Source organism: Meriones unguiculatus, chromosome 1 (genome assembly GCF_030254825.1).
Source record: "Meriones unguiculatus strain TT.TT164.6M chromosome 1, Bangor_MerUng_6.1, whole genome shotgun sequence".
In the NCBI taxonomy this organism is placed as follows: Eukaryota; Metazoa; Chordata; class Mammalia; order Rodentia; family Muridae; genus Meriones; species Meriones unguiculatus.
In genome coordinates this window covers 68,477,074-68,499,308 of record NC_083349.1, presented here as the reverse complement: position 1 = coordinate 68,499,308, position 22,235 = coordinate 68,477,074, and the positions used below count along the sequence as shown (strand labels likewise).

Genomic DNA, 22,235 nt, shown 5'->3' with positions numbered 1-22,235 from the left:
CACCTTCCTGATGGTGAGTGCTCTCTGTCACGAACAACTCCACATTTGGCTAAGGCCGAGGATCTGGCTTGCTTCTATGTATGTGGACCTATCTGCATTGCCCCCGTGGCACGCCTGGGTTGGCTACCCAGAGGCTATTTAAGCTGTGGGCTGGCTTTCCCCGGGGTCCGAGGATTGTTCAATGTTCCTGAATAAACTGCATTGAAAAAAAAAAAAAAAAGATACCTTAGCTCAGTAATTTCTGAATTAGTACGTATCTTCAACAGTAAAATATTTAAGGTGGCTGTCATTCAAATTGATTGACACTTTGTACATCATAAAACCCCCAAACTGAGGAAACACTGTTCAGTTTCTTTATAAATGTCAACAGTATGTTGTTCACTGTCCTTTATCTTTTCCTTCTTTATATGTTTATATTTTATCAATTTTTAAAATCAATTTAAATTATGCATATAATATACACTAATACACCCCCCATCCCTCTGTACTACTCCCTCACACCATCTGGAAATCATGGCTCCTCTCCCTTTAATTATTACTGTTGCCTGTGTGCTCGCATGCATTCCCTGGCTATGTAAATACAGCCTACATCACTTTAGTGTTATTCATCTGCATATGATTTTAGGCTGACCACTTGTTACTGGATAACCAATTAGAGGGCTCACCCCTGAGGGAGACTATTTCTCCTCAGCTCTTTAGCTGCCTGTATTTCTGCTCAGCTCAGTGTAGTAGGTGCCTATAGGCCTTTGCTGGAGGATGGGGCCCGGCGGGATGTCCCCCTTCCATGTTGGCACGTCTGTTAGTGTTGCAGTTTTTCCAGTCCTCTTTAGGCAGCCAAACTATTGGGACATCATAGGTGAGGTTTCCCTACCATTTCTAAGAGACACAGCAGGCCTGTTTCCTGACCCTCTGGCTCTCACGATCTTTCTGCCCACTTCTTCCAGGATGTTCCCTGAGCACTGGGTATAAGAGTGCATAGCAGATATATCAGCTTGGACTGGGCACTTTGCAATCACTTGTCCTCTGCAAATCAACAGGTTGTGGTCTTCTGTTGTAGTCTCCATCTGTTGCAAAGAGAAGTTCCCTTATATCCACAGGTGAGTATAAAGTTTACCTCTCAACAGCTGGCTTTTTTTTTTTAAGAAAATGACCCTTATTCTGAATCCCTGTTCTAATAGTTTGTAATTTTAAGCATCTTTTCTTTTAAGAAATTATAGCAAATTGCTGCTTTGTAAAAATATCCTCAATAACAAAATAAAAACTGTAAACTCAACTCAACTGAAATGGTTTTTTAATTGACCTATGAAATCTGACTGTCCAGGAAACACAACACTCACTGGTTCCCGGGGATCCCTTCCTGACAGAACACTGCATGGCGTTCTCTTTGTGACCTGCCATTTTATTTGGTGAACCCTTTAGAGCTTCCCCTTTCTGTATCACCCAAGAGTTTCTTGTAATCAACCAGAGTGGCCTATCCAGAGGCTCCCTGTGCTTTTCACTTGACTAAGTCCAGTGAATGAACAGTCTCCAGAACCTCTGCTCACTCAGGACTATATGTCCTGTGAGAAGCAACTCACCCACTCACCATCTTTGCTGCATGAAAATATGTTAGACTTTTCAGCTTACAGAGATTTTTTTTCTAGTTCAACCAAAGGTTTTGAGACACCATAAAAGTATTGTTCCAAGGTTTGCCCTGCCAAAAACATGTCAACTGGGACAAATCTTTTTACTTAGTCTACATAGCTAAGAGTAACATTAGACTTTCCTCATAAAAACACAAGAAAAATTCAATAGTCAGTTGTAACAGGAGTACTTAGAACAGCTCTTGGCATACAGTAAACTCTCAAGTGTTCTACAGAAACAAATTAGCTTCAGAAACAAACACCCATGACTAATGAAGCCATTGGTCTACACTTCAAAGGATCCACAGCGCTCCTTGGCTATTATCTCCTAGGCAGGCTGGCTACACCGTTGGTCACAGCTTCATATCCACTCAACAAGCACAAAGACTAGATCAACAGCATCTGGTGCAGGTTGTTGTAAGGACCCATCCACAGGAATGGATGGGAACTTTCTGGGTCCTAGTGGGAAATTGTCCCTTTGTTTGTGAATAGCAGGCATCTATTGCTTTATCCCATTTGACCATTGATGTGATTTGAATCTAAAATGACCCTATAGACTCATGCTTTCAGTGACTGTTCCCATCTGGTAGCACTATTTGGGGAGGCTCTGGAACTTTGCCAATGAAGTCTAGCTGGTAGAATTAGGTCATGGGGGGGAGTTGAAGGCTCTCAACCCACAGTCATGAGACTACTATCTTAGGCCACACGAATAGAGACACCCCAACATACCTTCTCTGCTATGATGAACAGAAACCCTCCAAAAACAGTGAGCCAAAACACATCTTCCCTCTAAGTTGGATATTTTGGATATAGCCCAAAATATGGCCATGACAAAAATGAAATTAACACAATGAATACAATTGGTACTGGAGGAATGTCATCATTGCTCTGACTAGACCTGACAGTTTGGTCCTTATACCTGAGGAACTGGCCTGTGAGAAGAATTTTTTTCAGAGTTTGGCAGAGAATCCCACTACACACCCCACTCAGTGATTCTGGGCGCAATTAAGAAGAGCAGAATGCTGATCAAAATGCAAACAAAATAGACTATGCTGATGAGGACTATCTGGGATGAACTACAGGCCACTCATGTTACAATCTAGAAAAGAATTATATCCTACACATCTCCTGGAAATGTGAGCAAAGCTGAATGAGTTAAAAAGCAAAAGATTAGCTAATTTGGTGAAGAAATTTCAAGACAGCAAAGCATTTAACCTTTGGCTTGATTATTGCTGGTCTGGCTGGGTTTAAAGTGAGACGTATAGAACTTGCAAATTGTGCATTGGCCAATAAAGGTACACGGATGCATTTAAAGCCTCACAGGAAAAAAGGTTGCAGCAAATTGTCTGCCATTTTTGTTGGGTTTTATATTTTGTGTGAGTGCCTGCTTGTATGTTTATGAAGCATGTGCATGTCTGATGCCAGAAGAGATGCCCTGGATACCAGCAGTTGCCTGATATGGGTTCTGGGATCCAACCCTAGTCCTTCTGCAAGAGCAGCAAGTGCTCTGAACTGCTTAGCCATCTCTTTAGCCCCTGGCCATTGTTGCTGAAGAGATTAGTGTCATTAAAAAGAAGTTACAGGTACCACATTTTATTATCCATTCATCTGCTGATGGAAATCTCAGCTGATCCTGTTTCTTTGCTGCTGTGAAGACAGCTGCAATAAATATGGACTTCAATCATCTCTGTCATAGAATGTTGAGGTTTTTGAGAGTGTGCCCAGGAATGGCATAACTGAGTTACACAGTAGATCTAGTTCCAGTTTCTAAGATTTGAAATTTCTGTTTTATTGTAGTTGATATGAATTTTATAGAAAAAAATTAAAATATTTCTTTAGAAGAAATTGGAAGCACGAAACCTATATGAAAACAAGAAATAAATTAATATATCTAAACTAAGCCTTTTTATGCATACCTAATTATGTAGAAAGTGTAAAACATTTAAATTATTTAAATAGCTATATGGTTCATAAATATTCCTAAAATGCCCACAATAAAAAAGGGCCTTGAGCTCATTAGTACTTGCCAATCTAAAACTTCTTCAAGAAAATATTTTATGTCAAGTTGAAACTGATGTTTTTGTCTCAAACTGCTAACAGGAGTAGTGGTTGACAGATTTTAAACAATTATTCTCTGAAAATTTCACACATCATACAACACACCACCCTTCCCCTCCACCCCACCTCCCCACAGACACCCCCTTTCCAGCTTTGTTCTTTTTCTACAAAAGAAAGAGAGAGAGAGGAAAAAAGAAAGAAAGAAAGAAAGAAAGAAAGAAAGAAAGAAAGAAAGAAAGAAAGAAAGAAAGAGAGAGAGGGGGGGGAGGGAGGGAGGAAGGAAGGAAAGAAGGAAGGGAAAGAAAGAAAGAAAGGAAGAAAGAAAGAAAGAAAGAAAGAAAGAAAGAAAGAAAGAAAGAAAGAAGGGAGGGAGGGAGGGAGGGAAGGAAGGAAGGAAGGAAGGAAGGGAAAGAAAGAAAGAAAGAAAGAAAGAAAGAAAGAAAGAAAGAAAGAAAGAAAGAAAGAAAGAAAGAAAGAAAGAAAGAAAGAAAGGAAGGAAGGAAGGAAGGAAGGAAGGAAGGAAGGAAGGAAGGAAGGAAGAAAGAAAGAAAGAAAGAAAGAAAGAAAGAAAGAAAGGAGGGAGGGAGGGAGGGAGGGAGGGAGGGAGGGAGGGAAGGAAGGAAGGAAGGAAGGAAGGAAGGAAGGAAGGAAGGAAGAAAGGAAGAAAGGAAGAAAGGAATGAAGAAAAAGGAAAAGAAAAACAATTTCAACATGAAAAAAATTAAACTAGATCTTTATCTCTTGGCCTATAGAAACTCGGCTCCATGTGGATCATAGCTCTGAAACTACCAGGCAAAATTATAGGGAATTCCTCCAAATTACAGATCAGGACTTTCGGGATAGAGACCGAAACAAGACCAGCATTTGACAAATGGAATCTGTGTACAGCAAGAGAAACTATTGAACTGGTGAAGACGTAAACCACAGAAGCAGAGAAAATATTTGCCAGCTGTTCATCTGACAGAAGTCACAACTATAATACGTAAAGACACACACCCCTGAGCTAAACATTAAGAAAGTAAACAAATGAATTTTAAAATGGGCTAGGCAAAAAAAAAAACCTTTGTGTAGGTATTAAATAAATCTTTTAAAAAGAATTATTATTGCCCTTGGCCTTGCTAATTTAATAACAATTACCTACTTATGGTCAATTATCTCAGCAAAACTTATGTGATCAAATTGGCCCAGTCAACTGAGAGAAACACTAACATTTAACAGATTTAGTTGCATTTGCGTGTATCAGCTGAAAAGGCTGTTTAACCCATTTAGTTTGAGGCTCCCAATTTAGAACAAAACTTTGACTGTCCTTAGGCTTAAATGCCATTTGTAATTTTAACTGCTCATTGAAGTGGAAATTTCTGGTTTCCCTGAAGACTGAGTTTTGCCAGGTGATGTATTGCTGCAAGTTGGGCACCTGATGTTTTGCCTATGTTGGCTTGTGAAAGAGCATGTGATGTTTTCCTGAGAGTTCTCACAAGCTGAGGGGCACGACTTTAACCAGCTGAGAACATCCATGTTGGACTTTGAGGAGAGGACATATATAGAGGCCAACTCACAGTGAGATATCACTTTCTGGATCCACATCACTGCGTTGATCTTCGTGCTTCAACGTTTGACTTTGAGGAGAGAAACATTCCAGAGAGCTTCTCCAGGCAAACCAACTGAGTCTTGCAGCTTTCACTAACTTCATGTTGCTGCTTCGTGTTGGCCGTTGAACTGGACTACTGGTATCCTGATGGCTGAGTCTGGTAATCCCCTTAAAGACCCATCGACCCTAAGCAGCAGAGAGGACTACGGCCCTTTTTCTTAATAATCTCCTACCTAAGATTGTGGAGTGGTTGGAAACGAGGTGCTTAAGCACCCTAAATAAAGTATGTTTGGTGAAAAATCTAAGCTACAGCTCATTATATGTTTTGTATTGTAACAAGTACCAAGATATGTTTTCCTTATCCTTGAACGATGACTAAATTAAATGATCAGCTGTCTTTGGAAACATATTGATTACAGAGAGAAAAGTAAAAAATAAAAATGAGCTAGGCAGAAACAGGAAGTTCTCTAAAAAGAAGAGAGAAAGAAATAAAGGGAGAGAGAGAGAGAGAAAGGAAAGAAAAAAAAGAAAGAGCTTTCAAGGAGAAGCACAGGGCTAGTGAACATCTTTAGAAGGGAGGCTTGAACAGGGCAGGTCTGATGAGGATGGGAAAACAAGACTGTGGTGGAGGTGTAAACAGAAGGAAAGGTGAGTGGAAAAGCCATATCTCAACCTCTCTTACAATACAAATAAAATGTACAATTGGACAGCGTGATACATGTGGTATTTTTAAGGTTTTTGTTTGTTTTTGTTTTGTTTTTGAGAAGCCTCCACACTGACTTCCCTAATGGATGAACCAGTTTGCTCCATCATCTACAGTGAATAAGAGTTCCTGTTTTGTTACATCCTCAAAATTTGATGTCCCTTAACTTCTTGATAATAGTTATTCTGACCAGCATGAGATGGAATCTCAGCGTAGTTTTTTTCATTCACTTTACATCCTTGTTGTAGCCCATTCCTCCTCCCCACCTAATCCCACCTTCCCTCCCCACATCTCTCCTTGTGTCCCCATCCCCCCTTGTCTTTTCCTTAGAAAAGGGGAGCTCCCTTTTTCCCATCCAGCCCAGCTCATCAAATTGCATCAGGGCTGAGCATGACCTTTTCCCCTATGGCCTGGCAAGACAGTCCCACCAGGGGAAAGTACACTTGGGTCTTGAAGTAAAGCTAATTCCAATTTTCTGAGAAAGCTCAAGATTGATTGAACAAGTGGTTGGACAAGTTTGCACTCCCACCAGCAATGGAGTAGTCCCCTTTCTCCACACCCTCGCCAGCCTGCTCTGTTACTTGAGATTTTGATCTTAGCCATTCTGACTGGTATGACATGGAATCTCAGAGTCGTTTTGATTTGCATTTCCCTGATGACTAAGGAAGTTGAACATTTCTTTAAGTGCTTCTCAGCTATTCAAGATTCCTCTGTTAAGAACTCGCTCTTTAGTTCTGTGCCTCATTTTTAATTGAATTTTTTTTGTTATTTACTAGTGTTTGATTTCTTGAGTTCATTATATATTTTAGAAATCAGCCCTTTGCCAGATGTAGGATTGGTGAAGATCTTTTCCCAATTGTTGTTTGCATTTTTTCTGATGGCTAAGAATGCAGGACACCTTTAAAAATATTTACTGGTCATTTGTGCTTCTTCTGAGAACTGTTTGCTTAGTTTGTTTACTAACTTATTGATATGCAGTTTAAGGAAACAGGGTGTTCACTTTCTGGAGTTATTTATATAGTCCATATGTTAATCCCCTGTTTAAAGTATAGCTGACCAAGACTCTTCTCCCGCTCCGTTTGCTACTCATTCACTCAGTTGATAGTTTCTTGTCCTGTGTAGAAGCTTTTTACTTTTATGTATTCTCGTCTGTCCATTCTTTGCAGTAACTCCTGTGCTGCTGGGGTTCTACTCAGAAAAGTTTTGCCTATTCCAATTGCCTGGGGTGTTTTCCGTACGTTTTCTTTCCTCCTTTAGCAGTTTCAGCATTTCTGGTTCTTCATTCAACCATAAAGAAAAGTGAAATCATGAAATCTACAAGGAAGTGGCTTGTGGGAAGCTAAAGACTCCCTGAGGAAATCTGTAAAGAGTAGATGAAGTCCTGGGTGAATATGCATTGCTGACATGAGCAGGACCCAGATCCATGAGAGTGGCAAAACCTTTCCCATCTGAGTCAGGCTCAGAGGGGGGCAAACCCTTCCAGCATGAGTCCCAGTGTTGACCGTGTGTACATGTGTGTTTGCAGTCTACTTGTGTGCAAATATCAACCAGCACAGCTTCCACCTCCTAGGTGCCAACAGCCTGAGCCTGGTGCCTGGAGAGACCTTCTACAGAGCCCATCACTCCTCACCCCTACACTGTGCACAAGAAAGACCCAGGTTCTGGTTTGTTGCATAGTTGCTGTATCAGAGTGAGCATAGCCCACCCCATCCCAGCTTTTCCGTAGGTTTGTCTGCCCTTTATTCATCCCCTCAGCAACCCAGTCCAGTCTCCAGGACCAAGCTGTGTAGGATGAGGCAATGACTTGAACTGGAAAATATATTAAATGAAGTACCCCAGGCCCAAAAGGCAAATACTGCATGCTCTCAATCACATGTGAATTTTAGCTTCTAGTGGATATGTATGAGCTATGTGTGCAATGTACGTATATTGCACATGTATACATTTATATACATGTGGATATATATACTCGTATGTATGTGAATAAGTGTGGAGAGAGGGAAGGGTAGGGCCTAGCTGTAGAAATAGAAGTAGAAGCAAGTGACAGCTCAGCTCCTGGTTGCATTTATTCTCTAATTTCTTGTCTGCAGCAAGGTGAACAGCTGCCATTCCAGGCTTCTGCCACCCTAGACGGAGCAGCTCTGACATGATCTCTCAGGCTATGATGAAACACCTCTTAACCATGAGCCAAAATATTCTCTGCCGTAAGTAACTAACATACAGTCACTTCGATCCAAAAATAGGGAGGGAGTGCTTACCAAGTTATACCAAGGATAAAGAATTAGACAAAGCCACTTCCCCAAGAGAGCTGCTAGCACTGTGGAAAGAGGAAGTGCCAATGTCAATTCCATGGGAGAACACTGGTATCAGAGCCCTGACCAAAAGAGAAAAGGACAATTTCTGTAAAAGTTCACATTGCTTTTTAAGGACACTCAGACATAATTTCCTTCTCAATTCTCCCTCTTGGCATCACAGAAAGTGATACACTGTTGGCAGAAAGACTTTTTCTCCTGGGGTAGCATCAATAATAGGGTATCATGGGACTGCCTCTGCCTGACAGTATTTATTACAGCAGTAACTCTGTCAATGCACAAACTTGCAGGGGTTTGTTTATTCCTACTCTGGTCACACTGAGAGAACAAGATCATTTACTACCTCTTCTGTCAGGCTCCCCCATCCCCTGCCAAATGTAAGAGAAAGTGCGCGTTTGGTTTTACAGGGGTGGGTTTGTGCATAACTTGTAAAGGAGTCAAGGAAACAAGGTTACAAAGCAGCCCTTTAAAACAAGATGACCCCTGGCCAAGACAACAGGAACGAGATGGCCTGGGTGAGTGGCCAATGAGATGCCATTTATTGTGCAGCCAGGCCCAGGCAGTACAAGCTGACCACTTCTTTCCCTTTACCCTAGCTCAGATTTTACGTCCAGCAATCTCTAACAGAGCTGACACAGTGACAGTCAAAATATCAGAATTTCTCTAACAGAGCTGACACAATGACAGTCAAAATATCAGAACATCTCTGAACCTATTATTGAGCTTGTGTGCCAACTCTCTGGCAAGTCTCATTTGGAGCACCGTGGGACTTCAGTATGTCTGCATAGGCAGACACGCCAATAAGCACCCCTGTCCACAGAACTTCTATTGCATCGCTAAACTCCCTCAACACAGACAGACTGCCATTTAAGAATGTATCTCAGAAATTTAAAAAAAAAAAAGCTATGTTAAAGACAAAGAAATATTAATCCCATACTTATAAAAATCATAGCAGATTTTAAAACCTATCATCAAAAACTATCATCCAACTAAGGGTCATGCTTTCAGTATCAAATGACAAATGTGCTCTTCCAATCTTGGAACAAATAGCTCAAAAACTGCATTGTGAACATGTAACCGTATATTAGAGTCAAGACTTCAGGCCCAAAATGAAAGCATGGTCCTACCAGCCACACATGGAGATTTCTTGAGCCATGTCAAACCAGCAAAAAGATGGTGCCTACTTGGGGAAGAAGTCAGTACACAGCCTGCCAAGGTTTCTCTGGTCTATAGTGTCTGGTCTATACCAGGAAATCACTGCATGTCCGCTGCATGTCTGCATTCCGGAGAAGATCTATGACTTTTTATTGCCCCTGCGCCCTGACCTAGAGAAGTCTCAGAGAAACACATTGTGCAGCAAGGAAGCTTTACAATATCTGTGAACAAACTGCCTTCAGGGATGAAAAGAACAAGTTACGATCCTGACAATGGCATAAAGCACATGAAAAATGAGGACGAACCTCCCTTGATTAAAGGAAGGCAGACTATAGGGCTGATTTCCACAGGAGTATATTTAAATCAGGGGGTGCTGCTGCCCATGCAGAGAGGGGCGAATAAAGGGCAGGCGATGAGGTCAAAGTGGGAGTGTCGGGAGGAGTTCGTAGTAACAGTGAACCCAGAACATAGCATAGGTGAACATAGTACGTCTATCCTATGCCCATCAGAGACACTGAACACTGAATGTGAAAACATGATCAACCAGTGAAAATGAAACTTGTTAAGTTCATATTCTTGACTATATGGTCTTTTGATCTAAAAATATATTATAAAGGACTAATTGGTTAGATATGTATTCGTGGTAGTGTGCACACCTAGCATCAGGGAAGGCTTAGGTTTGATTCTTAATAAAACAGAGATGAAGAACAACTACTGATGCGTCCAGCAGACATTACTCATAATGACATGACAGGCAAGGAAGATGAGCACAGGTAAAGAGAAGGGAAACTAAAAGCCATGCCACAGCCCATGACCATGGCAATGCTGTAACTCAGCTGGCCAGTGTTGGGAATTCCCTGCTAAGGGCTCCATCCTTTCTCTTGGAGTGATTTTTCCAGAGCTCTTGACTACATTCTAAGGTGTTTTTCCTTTTCCATTCTTGTTTTGAAACTGAGTAGTTCCCCTGACTGCCTCCCACCCAGAGAACATGGGAAATCTGCAAACTTCTTTCCATTTTGTATTTCTGCTTTCTCAAGAAATCCAATCTGGGATTATTCCTTTTAAAACAACTATGTGCATCTCTCACAATACATTTCAAATCTACTCCAAAGCAAAGAATGCATACTCATTAAATTTCTTAGAAATAAACACTTCTCTTTTTTCAGCTCCTTATGAGACGACTGAAAGGCAAAACTATTAGGTTCTTAGAGTGAGCTAGGCTGCAATAGTGGCACTCATGCCTTGGCACTAACAACAGCTCTCTAATTGCACTTAAAGCACACTTAACAAGAAGGCATGCTTGATACTTGAAACAGCCAACTACCTAAACCAGTTCACTAAATCAGCACAGTTACTAATAAAGTCTAAATGTTTACTCCCATACTCACAGGTAAGTGCAGTTCTGACACCTCTTTAAGGAAATGTCTCTTTAGAAGAAGCAGAGACCATTACAGTAGCAGTGTGAAGCCCAATCCTAAGAGATACATCTACAACACAATTCCCTCACCTAAAGCTCAAGAAACATTTTGGAAATGGAGTGTTGGTATAATGTTCTTGTGGAATGTATACAATTTACCCTTGTTCATTCAAATGCTGATTTTGTTTTTAAGATTTATTTATTTATTATTTATACAGTATTCTGCCTATATGTGTGCCTGCAGGCAAGAAGAGGACACCAGATCTCACTATAGATGGTTATGAGCCACCATGTGGTTGCTGGGAATTAAACTCAGAACCTTTGGAAAAAACATCCAATGCTCTTAACCTCGGAGCCATCTCCCCATCCCTCAAATGCTGATTTCTATACCCCACAATATGGTTTCAATCCAGACATTGCATTGTGATGCTTAGAATAAGTTTATGTAAACATGCCACTATTTGTTCTCTGTGTTGTCAATGAAAACAACCAGCCAATGCTGAGCAATGGAGAGAAGAGGATGGGGCATCCTGGTCCAGAAGGGAGGAGAAAGAGAAGAGTGGGAGGAGAGAGCCAAGAGGAGAGGACCTGGAAACATCAGGAAAAAATGAACTGGACCTAAGATATACTAAAAAGTATAATGTGGGAAATCTGAATAGAAGAAAGCTATGAGGGCTTGGCAGTTTAGGATGAAGTAATTAATGCCCAGCATTGTGCTCTAGATGAATTAAATAAATCCTAGTCTCTGTATGGTAATTTGTGTATACAGGCAGTTTAGGAATAGCCACCGTTGAACTAAAAGATAAATCACTATTAAATATTAATAATCAACAATAATGCAGTAAAAATATTTTCAGCAGGAGGACTAGGAAGTCTGCTTAGCAGTTTCATTTCCTAGAAATATCAGAGAAGCTACAATCCATAAAGTCTAATCAACATGGTTGTCTAAACATGACTTGAACAAGGACAGTGCCAATAGACATACTAGCTGGGAAGAAGGAATGCCCATGAGACCTCAATCCTAGACTAAGAACTACAAGAACTAAGGATGCTAAGAAGAAGAGAAAGAGTCTTCCTAGGGAAAAGTCCTCATTTGGTTATCTAATGACAAGTGGTCAGCCTTGAAGTGATATATAGATTGAGCATGTTATATGTATACATTTAGAAACTAAAGAAAAAGAGGCTAGTAATTTGAGTGACTGTAGGTGTGTCAGAAAAAAAGGGAAAAGGGGAAATGATTTTGAAAAAAATTTAAAGGATTCTTGAAGCATGGGCTGGAGAGATGGCCCAGTCATTATGAATGACTGTTGCTCCTCCAGAGGCCCCAAGGTTAGTTCCCAACACTGACATCAGGTGGCTTATAACTGTCCACAATCCAGCTCTAGGGGATCCAGCTCCTCTGGCCTCCACGGACACCTGTGCTCATGTGCACATACCCACACCACACACACACACACAATTAAAAATAAATTAAAACAAGATGCTTGGGGTTTTTTAGCACATTCTTTGCAACCTGAGAAGATTTTATTTTTATTTTTGTACTTGAAAGTATCTATGAGGCAAAATTAGCGCCCAGTCTGAGCTTAATGAAAAGGAGTGTGTGGTAAAGGCATACTTCTATATTCCTTTTTATCTTGTTTACTGGCAATAGTTTGGGTTAAACTTTTCCCATGGATCTCCTTAAATTTAAGAACGTTTGGCATCTGAAAGTCTGTCCAGGCGACTTTTGTTCCATATTTCACTCAAAATACTAAATATTCACTCTTGGTTGCATCTTTCTCCACCCACATGTGATTGGATGTGAGGAAGAACTCAAGAGGTTCTTTTGACACTGTCTGAAACTATTCTTGGTTGTACTGCTGATTTCATTACTTACACCCTCAATTTCCATGTTACCACAGGTCACAGTACTGCCCAGCCTCTCAGTAATGTCCTTCAAAGCTTGCCTCATCTTCAACTTCCCATATGTTGGCCTCAGGCTCCTCTTTGAGCCCTTCCGCATTCTCCTGGAGTTCTGTGTGGCATACAAAGTCAATGCACCTCATATGAGGTTTGGGTTATGCTGATTTTCCACCTCAAGACAGTAGATTCTGACCTAATTATTTTAGGTAATGGGGTATCCTGATGGTTCGAATGAGAAGTGTCTCCCATAGATGCAGATATTTGAATACCTAGTCCCCAGTTGGGGGAGCTGCTTGGAGACAAGAGTGAGCCTTACTAGAGGAAGTGGGCCACTGGAGGAGGCCTTTGAGAGTTTATAGCCTCTTGCTCCACTCTCTCTGCTTCCTGTATAGATTAAAATATGATCTTTCAGCTCCCTATTCCTGCCACAGTACCTGCTAGTTGCTGCCATTCTTCCTCACTGTGACAAGATGCTTTTTATCCCTCTGGAACTGTAAACCAAATAAACTATTTCTTCCATAAATTACATTATTTTACCACAGCAACTAACAGCAACAAATCATCCCTGAGTTCAGTGGTGTAACACTGTTTTCATGCTCGTGAGTACTGTAGGTTAGATCTGGATAATGGTACCGAAGCTGGCCCTTTTTTGTTATGCAGTGCCCAAGTCCTTAACTAAAATGACTCATGAGACTTGGGAAGCTGGTTAGAACAGCTGACTTAGAAGACTCCATTTTGAGAATGTCCCTTCACACACACTGCAATGGAGACCAGGCTGGGGCAGTGGGAGGTAGCCTAGAAGAAACCTGGTATCTTCAACATGAGAGTCTCAGGGCTGCTGGATCGCACAGTTCCCAGGATTCTAGGAACAAGAGTTTCCAGAAGTCTAGAGTCTTTTATAACCTGGCCTTGGAAGTCTCTTAGCTGCACTTTTGATGTATTCTATTGTTAGAGATGGTAGACTTTTGCATAGATTTGAAAAGGAAATAGACCTCTACTCTCAATGGAGACATGTTGAAGAGTAAGAAGTCACACAATCAGCAGCATTTATTGCCAGAGTAGTCAGCTAAAGTTGCTGGAATACAAAGACTTCTTGAGTAGTTTCTGAAAAGTGGAAAGTTCGTTATCAGTCATCTGAAGAGATATGAGAGCAAATCTAAAGATTCAAAAGGTCAGAGCAAATCTTCATCTCACAAACATGAGAGTCAGAAAGAAAGAAAATCACAAAGGAGGATAGGGTTTCCAAAATAAAAGCTTTTCCTACAAAAGGTGCACAATTCATGAAAACAGAGAGGAGGACAAGGTGAAGGGAAGCTATGAAGAAGTGATAGTCACACACATACACACACACACACACACACATACACACAGTCTAATTGTTCATTTGTAAGACTATGTAGGAAAAAAATCTGCCATACCAACACTAGAAAATCAAAATGTTTTCTAAGATTTAAGTGATTAACTGAAAGAAATAAAACCCATCCCTCTGAAAGTGTAACAAGGGGGTGGACCATTTCCTCTAGTCAATGTTTAGCTGACTGACAACGCTTTTGTTAGTTATATTGCTATGATAAAATAGTAGACAGAAACAACCTAAGAGAAGATGGATTATTTTGTTTCATGGGTCTGTGTCGACCATAGCAGAGCAGGTGTGGCAGAGTTCACAACAGCAGGAGACTCCTCTCACCACCATGGTTCAAAGAGGAGAGCAGCCAAAACTAGGGGCTAGGGGCTAATCTTCAAAGGCCCAACCTAATTACCTAGTTCTTCCAAGGAGACTCTACATCCCACAGTCTCTCAAATCCCCCAAGTAGTGCCACCAGTTAAAGAGCGTGTGTCTAAAACATGAGCTGGGAAGGTCATTTTAAATACAACATCTACACTGCAAGCTCTTTGGGAACTGGGTAACCTGTGTCCTAATCCCTCTGTGTTCTGATATGGGTGAGAGCACAAGAAAGGATGTAGAAGGAATCTCTTGTATATTGTATGGATACAACACCTGTCAATTAAAAAAAAAACAAACTATGGCCTACAGCTGAGGCATAGGTGGGACATCCAGCAGGCAGAAGGGATTGTGGGAGAGAGCCAGGCATGTAGGATGTGAGGAGAATGGATGCATGGTACCTGAGTTCAGGTAACTGGCCACATGGTAGAATGTAGATTAAAATACATGGATTGCTGTAAAATATGAGCTAGTCAGAGAAGAGCCTAGTTATACACCTTAGGTACTTGTAAAGTAATAATTGAGTCTCATGAGCAATTATTTCCAGGGAGTTATGGGGGTGGGAGGACGAACACTGTAATGTACAACAACAAAAGGAGTAAATTATTTAAGTCAAGCCAAAGACTTCTCAAACTGAGGACACAGAGAACACCAGTATTCCTTGAATACATAGTATATATGCCTCCTAGAACACAATGGAAGACTTCTAGGTCACATCAGTGTATGTTCTTCAGTCAGCTAATAAGATTTCTGCTAAAATGTTTCTTAAGAACATGCATACATTTTTACCCCTTTACAATACCTCCCTCATAAGGCAGCACATATCACAAAACAATGCATTTCATTATGTTTCCAGGAGCACCATGAACTTTAAAAGTATTTCCACTGGACCATGGGGACAAATGATCTGAAATGAGGCACCATATGTTGAAGAATCAAGTGTTTTTTTGTTCTCTTGTTATTCTGGAAATACGTCAACCGCCACATCTCCTACACTGGCACAGGTGGGAGATGATAGATGGAAGGGATGTGCAATGTGAACAAAAGTGCCCATGGATCATGTTAGAAACACAGAGGGAAAAAGAAACCTTTAGAAATGACATTTACAACGAAATTAATAGTAGATGTTTTTGAGGAAGACTTCTGCTTTTCCTCATTCTCAGTTTTATGAAATGTAAATGTATTGTTCAAAGATGGACAAAAAAATCATCACTGATTGACAGATTTTTCTCCCTCAATTTTTTTGTCAAATGTTTAAAGCCTCAGAAGGAGTGGTGGCAAGACACACATGAGCAGCAGCTATAGGCACTTGATGCCCCAGAGGTCCACAGTGTGATCAGACAGAGCTGTCTAAGGCACAGCTAGCACTCCCTGCTCTTCTGTTTTCTAACTTGGGTTTCTGATAAGCATTAAGCCATCTTTATGACAAAACTCATGTGCTGCCTCTCACTGGCTTTACTGGAAGAGGAATTATACAACTTGGATGATCTAGAAAGGCAGATCTATAGCCATCTCAAGCAAGAGTCTCCACATGCTACCCCCATATCTACAGTGAAAACAGGGGTGCTATATTCTTGACTCATAAGCCAATGCTAACTGTATTCCCTACTAACTTCCTTAAGATCAAAGTCAACATGTTGCTTTCTGGTCTGAGGTAAGAAAATCATTTCTACTCTGACTTAAATTGGTTCCTGACTGATGGGATACCTTGCACCCCAAAGTGATATCAGTACAGGGTCTTTGGAGGCATGGCACTGACACTGAAGTTCTGGAATATATGAAGTATGGAATCCTAAGAATGGTAGAAACTAATCCTGTTAGCCTTTGGATAAGTCTATATGCTATTCAATTTCCTTCTCTCTTTAAAATGTATATAAAGGCACCCCTATTTCACAAGGGCATGGGGACTTATGAACCCATTGGTCCAAAGACCAAGAAAACCCTAAATATGCTATAATGGGTATTTTTTGTAAAGGACCACTCAAGCATAAGATCAAACATATTAAATTATAGCTATACTCCATGATAAGCACAAATAAGTAATAATTTTGAAGTGAATTTCTTATAATTTAGCCTTTAAGTTCTAGGTACAAGTCATTTTATAACTGACGGTAGCTTCTTACTGATTATTATACATACACAGGAATTCTTGAAAAGTGGGAGAAAAATCTAGCGTACAAACTGTTTTCAAATATAATGAAATTTTTATAAAGACTGAACTTAATAATGAATGGAGTCAGCATGTTTGCTAGACAACTTTGATTTTGCACTTTTCTATTCATCTCTTGGAACCAACCCAGTTTTTCAGGATTTGCATACTTCTCTCAGCTCCAGAAAAACATTTCATCAACAGATACTACATTTAGCAAGACTAAAGGATAAGTTACTGGACTTCCCAAGAGCAGCCCCAGAGATGCAACAGTGCATTGCTCCTTAGGGGTTTCAGGTCTTGCCCACACCTACTGAACAGGAATTTCTGCCTCTGTAGCCCAGAATTCCACATTTTAATATGTTTTTCAGATCTCCAGGAGATGGTTTGCATACCAGCATTTGGGAACAAATGATCTGGGCTCCTCCAACAGAGGAGTTAGAGAGGTCTGAAAGAAGTTCATGGGAATCTTGGTACCCATCTTACCCTACAGTTCTAACCATTTGAAGGGAAAGAGTAGGGCAAGGGTGCAAGGTCAACTTTCACACCTCCATGGAATATGAATTTCAATTTTTGCAGAAACAGCATAAGTCAGCTTCATGGTGCATTCAGTTCCCAGATGAGTTGAGTTCCTTATTTTTCAGCTGAGAATGAATAATTTATAATTCCATTGTGTTAAAACCAAAATAATAAGGCTGTCTGTTGAAGCAGTGCTGAGGTCCAAGCTCTGAGGACATATTCATAAATCCTTAAGTGCTTTTCTAACTAGCTGGAGACTCTTTATGAAGTAAGTTTGGAGAAGCACTGGGCAGATATGTGAGCCGAAAGATGTTTGCACTAGAATCTTTCAAGACTTGGGGAAATGCAGATTCCTGGGTACTACTTCCAGCATTTTGAAAACTAAAATGTTTGTAAATGGGGTCTGAAAGGGCGCACTAGCTGACTCCAGTGTAAGTACAAACAGAAGTGACAGTTGACACACAGTTCTGCCTTCTGTGCACTTTAACTGAGTCCTGGAAAGGGATTTCCACCCTGAGTCATCATGCTTCTGTACTGGCAGTCAACCTGTTCCCCAGGCTACAAACAGAAAAGAAGGCAGAAAGCTGTCCTTGCTCCCTACCAGAAAATTCCAGCTAATCACACAGAGGCAGGATATGATGATGGCTAATAGTGTAAGCATGAAAGGATGCATAATCAATCACACAGGCCACAGCCTCTGGGGCTACTTTTGAAGAATTATCTTGCTTGGGTTAACTGAGATGGGAAGACCCACAGTACCTTAGGCAGCGCCCTTTGGTGGACGGCAGTCCTATGCTGAATTCAAAGAAGTGAGCTGACTGCGCTCGTGTTCAGTTCCCTCTATTTCCTGACTGCAGATGCCATGAACCAGCCCCTCCAAACTCCTGCATCCTTGACGTCTTCACCATGATGGACTGTGTTCTCAAACTGTAAGCCAAAATAAACCTTGCTTTCCCTTAAGTGGCTTTTTCCATGTTATTTTGTCCCAGCAATGAGAAAAGTAACTACACACTGGGGGTTGGGAAGGGTGCTCAAAGACCCTGTAGAATGTCACACTCCAGTTCCAAGATCCTTCCAAACACTTTAGGCCACAACTATGCTCAGACTCTCTAGACTGTGCTCACTGACTAACTTCAATTTGTCTCCTTTGTCTTAAGTCACTTCTCTGAGTGAAGCTATTTTCATCTCATGGGTCAAGATGTGACTTCTCAATCATGAATGACCAGAAAATTGCCTTGAGAGAAACTTTTCCTTTCTATGACAGAGCTTAACGGACCGAGAACTTGATTGATTTTGAAAGATTGCTTGCTACCGTTTATAGGGCAGGCACTGTGGGAGCCATAGTCAATTGACCCTGAGGACAAGTGTCTTGCTACAAAATCAGAAGACATTCTTTGAGCCTGTTAGTATCCCCTTGATATTAAAAGCCACATGTTTTGGTACTTGGGTGCAGAGGGGGCAAGGGTAGTCTATAAGGAAGACAGAGGAAGAGCTCACCCAATAATAGACCTTTTGCAGCCATGAGGAATATCTGCCTTTAGGTCTTCTTCTGGAACAGAGTCATTCCTAGAACACATTATGACATTCATTTTATGAAGTTTTCTTTAAGGAGAAAAGAAAGAAAAGATCTCGTCAGAGTCTGCTTGTCTCTCCCAAACCTGTTGGCAAATTACATAAAACTTAAAGGCTTCACTTAAAGGAAGTGGTTCTCAGCCATCCTAAAACTGTGACTCTTTAACACAGTTCCTCCTGTTGTGGTGACTCCCAACCATAAAATTATTTTTGTGGCTACTACATAACTGTGGTTTAGCTAGTGCTAAATCATCATGTAAATATCTGTGGCTCCCAACAGTCTTACGTTACCCCTGTGAAAGGGTCATTCAACCTACAAAGGGCTCATAACCCACAGGTGGGAAACTGTTGACTCTGAGTGAAGAAAGCTTCAGTGAAACTTCACCAACCAGCAAACAGCTAAGATGTCTTGTAACTACAAGGCCAAGTGGCATAAGATACCTACAGCAGCCAGGCAGGAAGGACCTTCACTCCCTCCTAGACTGCTCAGTCCTGATTTTCTGTCTCCTACAGTTTATTTTCCCACTTTGGATGGATACAGAGAAAGAGTCCTCTGTGTGACAAACAAATTAAATGTGGTGATGACAGAGGCAGCCAGCACAGTGGTCAAGAGCAACAGAAGCCTTCCTGTGGTTTTGGGTGGTCTAGAAAGGCAGGAGGACACTGTCACTCTTGGAAAGGGAGACGGGCTCCTCTTGACTCCAAGTGGCTAATTATCATGGCCTGCTTTGCAGAAACCTCTGACACTGTGAACATAATGCGGGCTGGCTATGTCAAGTCTACCCACTTTTGTGAAGAAACTAAACACTCATCTACAAAAGAACATTCCCAAGTTTTAAATATCATCTCTGCTTTAATTTTTAGTTACTAGACAATGAGTACAACTTCTGCTCTAAAGACCAGGAGATGAAGAAGGACCCCTGGGAGAACCCAAGTCTACAAGGACTTAGGAACAATGGAACTAATGCTGTCAAGCTCTATCAGGATTCACCCCAGTGAAGAGTTCTGTCTTCCTGAGGCCCGTGTCGGGGTAAACCATCTCATGCCTAAGAGTGGTGCTCAAACAGTTGATGCTGGTACATGCCCAGCTTCTGCATTAGCTGTCATAAGAAATGTTCTATAATCCATTTCCCTTCTATCCAGATGTCGAACAATACCCAAAGAGGCCATGCTTCCCTCTTTCTATTTGGGAGGATCCTTAGCACTTAAGGTGACCATCTCATTTGTCACCTTGTCCTAACTCACTTTAACTACCAATCTGACAGAGTTGCTTGAGAAGGATTGCTCAATTGAAGGATTGCTCAGTCATATTGACCTATGACTTGCCTGTAGAGCATTGTCTTGATCACTAATTGACATAGGAGGACCCAGCCCACAGTGGGAAGCACCATTCCTGGGCAGCTGGTCCTGGGCTATATAAGAAAGCCAGCTGAGCCTGAGTCTGTGAGTGGGATGCCAAGCAGCATTCCTTTATGGTTTATGCCTCAAGTTCCTGCTTCAGTTCTTGACCTATTTTCTTCAGTAACAGACTGTAACCTATACACTAAGATAAACAATTTTTTCCCTAAATTGCTTTTGGTCATGGTATTTGTCAAAGCAACAGAATTATACTAAAAAACATCTTCCCTGGGGAACTTTGTCCTATGTTTTCATTAAAGTTTATCCCTCCATCACTCCCTCCTGTTCCACAAGGCTAAAACACAGCTACCAAACACAGAGGGGGTAGTAGATGATGCAACATATGAGGAAGGCCAAGAGCATTAGGATAGAGGTTGAATGAGGGACACTATTCCTGAGCAGGTTTCTTGTGGCAAGAGTTCCATAGCCCTTAGCATTTTTATCTTATACTTTCTGGGCTCTCTAAACCCTATGCTCTCCATTTTACATAGAGGAAAGTGAAGTTCAGGAGTTTGCATAACCTGTCCAAATCATGCAATTAGAATGAGGCATATCTGAACTTGACTTTAGCCCAGTTCCCTCAAGGCAGTGTTTTTTTATACTCCAGAGCCCATTGTATTCCTAACCCTAAAATTTTCTTCACTGCATATGAACCTCTGATTCAAGAACATTTTGTGAAAAGAATTCTTAGTCTATAAGATTTGTTTAGAAAAAAAGTGAAGTCCTGCTAAGGCTTAAATATGTGTGCCCCTCAGCCCTATGTGGGATGTCTTTTCCAAACCCCTTTCTTCCCTCAAGACCCAGGAATCTATGCAAAAGAGGAGGTAGAAAGATTGCAAGAACCAGGGGTGGTAGATGGAAACACTACAAGGAAACAGTGTCCCCAAGACACAACAGGACTGATAAGCACATAAACTCACAGGAGACTGTGACAGCAAGGGACGTGCATAAGATTAAAGCAGACAAAACTCCAGCACTGGGAAAGAAAGACGCCAAGTCCCACCCCTAACCAAGAAGCTACTTGTGATTGATACTGATAGGAAAGGGAAAACCACTTTTCTTTGGCTCCCCAGTGCTGGGATTATAGGCATACACCACTGTGCACAGCTTGGTTGAAGAGAGATATAGAGCGAAGAGACAGAACACAGAGAAGGAAGCAGAAGGGACACATGCCCGTACTCCTTAAAAGAGGAGGTCAGAAGAGAATCTCCTAGCTGACCACCTCTACACACAAACCCTAGCAATGTCCAAACCAAACGCAGGTTTTAGGAAATCAATGGTCCAAGCTATATTTATAAATGACAGAGAGTCACTGCTCACAGCAGGCACACATGGTTCATTGCATTTAAGGAAAGCTTGCGTCTATTCTTAGACACCAGCCTCTTAGCTGCTTCACCTTTCATGTCACCAGCAGTCCTCAGCCTGCCACCAAGACTGCAGTGGCAGTCTATAGAGAAACGTTCAGGTAACCAGACACAAACTAGAACCAAAAATCAACATCAAAAGGCCCAAGGAAACCATACCACCGAGAGCAGGTAAGCCGCAGTAGACAGTAACATCTTTCCCAGTCTACTTCATAAATTCTTTAAAGGGCCTGTTTAAGAAACAGGTTTGGGTTTGTAAAATACTGAATGTAAGCCTGCATGGATTCTGGGTTGCACTTGCTTATTTTCAAGGAATTGTTATAATATAATATTAGAAGCTATTGATCATGTCTTCCCTCTGCCTGGGCTTCTTCCCCTTCCAAGAACCCTTGGCAACCTGCTCATTTCCTTTCACAGTGCATAGAGAGAAGGCAAACCCCACCAGTCTCTGTCTCCAGGGATCCCAGGCAATGTAGCCATGGTGATACAGGCAACAGCCACACCAGACAGTCAAGACCAGCAAAGAACACAGGAATGGAAGAGATTCCATAAAGGCTTAGGACTTATTTTCACTCGCCACTGTATGTCAACACCTTAAATGATTCCTGTCACGCAGTAGGTCCTCTCACACTATGTGTTGGTGAGTAATTTCAACCATAAGTACACCCTTCACCAATGAATCTGCAGTCCAAGTCAAACATGTTAATTTACTCTGAAAAAAAAATGTTTGGGAGGAAATCCCTGGAAGCAAGC

The 22,235-nt window shown here is 41.3% G+C and overlaps 1 long non-coding RNA gene across 1 annotated transcript in view; it reads right to left on the bottom strand.

Annotated features, from left to right (window-relative positions):
- The window catches only part of LOC132648287 (uncharacterized), an 81,817-nt gene that overhangs the window by 43,017 nt on the left and 16,565 nt on the right, over window positions 1–22,235 (bottom strand). The window lies entirely within an intron of this gene.